Here is a 6,500-nt window from a genome sequence, read left to right as displayed (position 1 = left end):
GCAGAACGGTCTATTGGGATTTAACGTCATCCCAGTAGGCCGGACCTCTGACATCATCCAGGCCAGCCTTCTGGGATGACGTTTCGTCCCATGTGACCACCGCTACAGTCTGTGATTGGCTGCAGGGGTCTCATGGGATGCAATGTAAGACGAAGAAACACAGACTTCTGGGTATGTTTTTTTCCTTTTCCGTAGTGGCGATTTTTGTGGCGTAATCGCTGCGAATATGCCGCAAAAGTCGCAACAATTGGCTTTTGCATTCTCTCCCAGTGCATTTGCAATCAACTTAAACGCAGCATAAATTGACACGCTGCAGAATTAAATTCAGCACTGCAGGTCAATTTATTAACGTTTACGCTGCGTTTTTTTCTGCAGCGTTTACGCTATGTGGGAACCCGGCCTTAGGTAGTGGAAACCATTGAATGATCAGGTGCATACCAGCAGTGGCAAGGAGGTAATCGGCCTTGACATTCGGTGCATTTCCTATGACACATGCAGCGCGATTACATCATAGCGTCGCGTGTGTCATTCCACAGGAGCCAGGCCTGTCCAGAAAAAGCCAGAACACCATCTCTAGATGGCAGAGCGGGAACAGGGACAGGTGAGTATCTTTTACTTGGGTGAGGGGCATTCTCATTTTAACGGGGCACAGTGTATAGATTTTTTTATTTCAGATGGCACAGTGTGTGGTATTGTTTATTTCAGGGAGCGCCATGTATTGTATTATTTATTCTAGGAGGAGGCACAGTGTATTGTATTACTTATTTCAAAGGGCAAAATGCTTTAGTTTGTTTCATGGGGCACCATGTGTAGTATTATTTATTTCAGGGGGAAAGTGTATGGTATTATTTCTTTTAGGGGCACAATTTAAAGAAGAATTTGTTTCAGAGGGCACAGTGTATAGAATTATTTATTTCAGGAGGTGCAGTGCATTCGTTTATTTATTGGGGCACCATTTATAGTATTATTTATTTCAGGGGGAATGTGTATAATATTATTTCTTTTAGGGGGCTCAATGTAAATAATTTTTTATTTCAAAAGTACAATGTATTGTATTATTTATTTCAGGAGGCACAGTCCAGAGTATTACTTATTTCTGGGGGCACCGTGTATTGTATTTTTTTTATTTCAGAGGGCAAAGTGCATAGTATTATAGGGGGTAAAGTGTATTTTTTTATATATATTTCAGGAGCCACCGTGTATAAATTATTTAATGGGCACAGTGTATTGTATTATTTATTTCAAGGGGCACAGTGTATATGATTTATTTCAGGTGGCAAAGTTTACAGAGTTCTTAATTTCAGGGGACACATTGTATTGTATTATTTATTTCAGGGTCCACAGTGTATATTATTTTTTTTTCTTCAAGGTACAAAGTGTCTATTATATTTTATTTCAGGGGCACAGGGTACAGAATGATTTATTTAAGGGGGCACGGTGTATTCTATTACTATTGTTGGGGGGTTATGCCATGCATCATGTTGTCTTTGTAACAGGGCACCCTAGTAAGGCTAAAAGGCTGATTAATGGGGAGTAAAGAAGCCTAGCAAGCGTTTTAGAATTGCAGTTAAATTACAGTAAATTTTGATTGCTCCCGAGGGCAGGCAGGGCCATATTTGTTATAGAAACCCCCATTTAGTAAAGTTTGGTGTGGAGGGGGGAAACATGTGTTTGATTGTTCATTAACTGAATGCAATAGAGACAATGAGGGTCTCTATTACAAATATGGCCCCGCCTCCCATCAAGAGCAATTACAATTTTCCTGGAGGGAAATTCAAATTCCACATGGAGTGCAGTTTGTGTTCTGTAAATGTGATATACACTTGATCAGTCATAACCCACAAGCGCACAAACATGTTTCACATTCACCAAACAGCAAGTGGGCCTCTGTGCTTTCAAATGATATGTACCAAAAAAATTACGCCATTAAAAAATAAAACTCATCTTCCAAATAAACAATCCCTCACACAGCTACGTCAATGGAAAAAAAAAATAAGTTATGGCTCGGAGAATGTGGTTGCACAAAAACAAATTAAATATGGCAAAAATAGGCCTCGTCCTTAACGGATTGCATTTTAATGGGTATGGAGGCACACACTGTTATTGGGGCATTATGGCTGGCACACTGTTATGGAAGAATTTCTCACTGAGAAACTTAAATGGTTATTACAGTTTCACCTACTTGTCTACTTCGGAACAGTGACATCAGATCAGGGGATTCCAAGAAGTGAAATAAGACGCACATAAAAGTTTTTCCAAATGCCCCACCCATTTATATAGGCCACACCTCCTAAAACATCTACCCCAACCACCAGCGCCCAAAAGTGAAGAGGACTGCTTGCTGTGTTAGCAGGATGTAACGCTCGTAAATGTGTGTCATCCGGACAGTCCAGGAGAGTATGCACTTATGCAAGTTCAGCAAATAAAGGTTATTCACTTTATAATGGAAAGTTATAAAAATTTCCATTATAATTTCTGAATCTGTATTGGAAAATAGTATAACTTTTCATAAAAAAAATTTCTAGAGAAATTTCTGTACTAATACTGTCAAAATTAAATAAACGTCCTAATATGCATTGTGTCAAAAATCGGAAAGCGTTTGTTCCTATTCCCCCTACCTCTGGCCGGCCGGAAGTTCTGCTTTTATCCTAGAGTTTTTTTGCTTCGACACACGCACGTGCACAAGCGTTATTATGCAGACAGACCTGTGTCGATACCTCACTAAGTATTGACACAGGTCTGGCATTGAAGCAAAAGCAAAGAATAAACGGCGTGGGCATAGGGGAGGCTGTGGAACAATAGGATGCCTCAAACCCAGGTATGCGTCAGAAGTCCCGGGTTTGAGGCATCGTATTGGTCCACAGCCTCCTCAATGCCCGCTCCGTTCATTCTCTGCTTATGCTTCAATGCCGGCACAATTTTCTTCTCATTCATGCTATTCCTCAGTGCTCTTGTGCTCCTCGCCCTCAAATTTTTTTTCAGGGTGGGCAGGGCACAAGCAAAGAGGAATAGCATGAACGACAAGAAAATTTTGCCGGCATTGAAGCATAAACAGTAAATGAACGGAGCGGGCATTGTGAAGGCTGTGGACCAATAGGATGCCTCAAACCCGGGTTTACGTCAGAAGTCCCGGGTTTGAGACATCCTATTGGTCCACAGCCTCTTTAATGCCCGCCCAGTTACATTTTTTGCTTACGCCTTAACCCCTTAACGCATTATCATGTAACTGTACGTGATAAGGCTTAACGGGAAATATGGAGCGCCATCACAGGTTTAAAAAACTCCCCTTTTCAAAAAAATTTCCCTAAATCAATGTTAAAAAAAATAAAAGTTAACATAACTGGTATCGCCACGTCCATAAAAGTCCAAACTATCACCATATAGCGTTGTTTAACCCGCTCGGTGAATGGCGTAAAAAAAATATATATAAAACACGCAAATTGCTGTTTTTTTGGTCACCTTACCGCTCCAAAAAAATGGAATAAAAAGTGATCAAAAAGTCGCATGTACCCCAAAACTAGTTATTGGTAAAAACTACAGCTTGCAAAATCAGGTGCTAAATTTAAGCCCTCACACCGCTAAATTGATGGAAAAATGAAAAAGTTATGGCTCTCAGATTATAGCGACACAAAAGATTTTTTTTATTTAGCAAATAGTTTTATTTTTTTAAAAGTGGTAAAACATAAAACAAAACATATAAATTTGGTATCGCCGTAATCGTATCAACCTGTAGAATAATGTAAATATGTAGATTTTACCGCCTGATGGACGCCGTAAAAACAAAATCCCCCAAAAATGGCGTAATCGCTGCTTTTTGCCCATTTCACCCCACAAATAATTTTTTTTCAGCTTCTCAGTACATTATGCGGTACAATAAATGGTGCCATGAAAAACTATAACTTGTCCCGCAAAAACCAAGCCCCCATATGGCTATATTGACAGAAAAATAAAAAAAATTATAGTTTTTGGAAGGAGGGGAGGTAAAAACAAAAGTCAAAATACGAAAACTGGAGGGGAGGGGGTAATGCCGCCCCATTTTCTTCATGATCATTCTATTCCTCAGTGCTCGTGCACTGCCCGTTCAGAAAATTTAGGTGTCCTTGGAAAGCCCCTTTAATTTGCAGATATTTTTATACCCCTTTAAGGCTGGTTTTACAAACAGCGGTTTTAATAAAAAAAGCCAAACGGCTGAAGAAGTGACATGAACTTCTTTTTGAAAAACAGTCGTGTAAAAAACGCCCTGTCGGAACAGAACGCCCTTTTTCCCATTGTAATCAATGTGCAGATGTTTGGATGCGTTCTGCTTCCGATTTTCCAGTCGTTTTTCGGGATGTTTACGGCCCGAAAAACGGCTGAAAATAGCCCCTGTGAACATACCCTTAGGGTGGATTAATATAGGGTCTTATCTACAAGGGGGCTGTGTGGAGCTATCTACAAAGGGGGCTGTGTGGAGCTATCTACAAGGGGGCTGTGTGGAACTATCTACAAGGGGGGCTGTGTGGAGCTATCTAGAAAGGGGGGGCTGTGTCTGGCTATCTACAAGGGGAGCTGTGTGGAGCTATGTACAAGGGGGAGCTGAGTGTGGCGCTATCTACAAGGGGGAGCTGAGTGTGGCGCTATCTACAAGGGGGAGCTGTGTGGCGCTATCTACAAGGGAGAGCTGTGTGTGGCTATCTACAAGGGGGAGCTGTGTGGCGCTATCTACAAGGGAGAGCTGTGTGTGGCTATCTACAAGGGGGGCTGTGTGGAGCTATCTGCAAGGGGGAGCTGTGTATGGTGCTATCTACAAGGGGGGCTGTGTGGAGCAATCTACAAGGAGGGCTGTGTGGAGCTATCTACAAGGGGGGCTGTGTGGAGCTAACTACAAGGGGGGGCTGTGTGTGGCTATCTACAAGGGGAGCTGTGTGGCGGTATCTACAAGGGGGCTGTGTGGAGCTATCTACAAGGGAGAGCTGAGTGTGACGCTATATACAAGAGGGTGCTGTGTGGCGCTGTCTACAAGGGGGAGCTGTGTGGTGCTATCTATAAGGGGGTCCTGTGTGTGGCTATCTACAAGGGGGGCTGTGTGGAGCTATCTACAAGGGGGAGCTGTGTGTGGCGCTGTCTTCAAGGGGGGCTGTGTGGTGCTATCTACAAGGGGGGCTGTGTGGCGCTATCTACAAGGGGGCTGTGTGAAGCTATCTACAAGGGGGGCTGTGTGGAGCCATCTACAAGGGGGGCTGTGTGGAGCTATCTACAAGGGGAGCTGTATGGAGCTATCTACAATGGGGGGCTGTGTGTGGCAATCTACAATTGGAGCTGTGTGGTGCTATCTACAAGGGGGAGCTGTGTGGCGCTATCTATAAGGGGCAGCTGTGTGGTGCTATCTACAAGGGGGCTGGCTGGCTGTCTACAAGGGGAGGCTGTGTGGCGCTGTCTACAAGGGGGCTGTCTGGCTATCTACAAGGGGGGCTGTCTGGCTATCTACAAGCGGGGCTGGGTGGCGCTATCTACAAGGGGGGCTGTGTGGCTATCTACAAGGGGGGCTGTGTGTGGTGTTATCTGCAGGGGGCATGGTTCCTGATGGGGCACTTTTATTGTGTTGAGCACTGAGGGATCATTATTATCATCTAGGGCACTGTGGATTACGAGTTTGTTTAGAGGATGGGCTATAGGTGTGGAGGGTGCTAGAAAAGCGGGAAACCAACATGTTTGTCTGTGTGTCAAATTCTGCAGAGACGAGTCGTGGCTGGAATAAGTCATCACAGTGGTCTCGGCCGGATGGAGAAAAAAAGGGAAAGTAAACAACTCTGATCAGAGAAAACATCACGAAAGTTAGCGGGGGAAAGCTACAAGCGGAGCTGTGACTGGTGAGTCACTCCTAGCACCCTGCACAGGCAATGATTTTCGAATGCGTCCGTAAAAAATTTGGTCTGTCCGTGAATTTTAGCTCAGTTGTCCAGAAATTTCTGAAGTGGAGGTTGGCAACCCTGATTGAAATCAACAGGAAGCGGTTTGTAAACGTATTTCAAGTGTATTTCGGAGTGCAATACGAGCGTTTTACGTTCCAAAATACGCCTAAAAATATGCCCTGTGAACATGGCCTTATTGAGGGTGAATTTATATGAGACCTGTTTGGGGGCGCGACAAAAAACGCATTAAAAAAATCGTGTTTCATTGCGAATTGCCCCAGTTTTGCTATAGATTTTGTGACTGTGCGGTTTTAACAAGTGAAACACACCGTCGTTACACGCTTCACTTGTAAAAATTTGCACAGATGAAAACTGCATCGCAAAACCGTTTCTACCCCGTGGTCAAAAACATTTTTTGCAATGCATTCTTACTCTTGGAAAGCTAGAAATAGAAATAAAATGTAAAATGTGAAGTGAAATATCTAATTACATTTTTAGTTGCAGGTGAGATGTATTTCAGATTTCTGGTGATTGCAGTCATGTGATTTAAATGGTTAATTGTTCCTCTCATTAAGGAGGTTAATAAAGTATCAGTGGATCTATAAGTTC

The sequence above is a fragment of the Rhinoderma darwinii genome, chromosome 12 (genome assembly GCF_050947455.1).
Source record: "Rhinoderma darwinii isolate aRhiDar2 chromosome 12, aRhiDar2.hap1, whole genome shotgun sequence".
NCBI lineage: Eukaryota > Metazoa > Chordata > Amphibia > Anura > Rhinodermatidae > Rhinoderma > Rhinoderma darwinii.
This window is presented reverse-complemented; position numbering follows the sequence as displayed.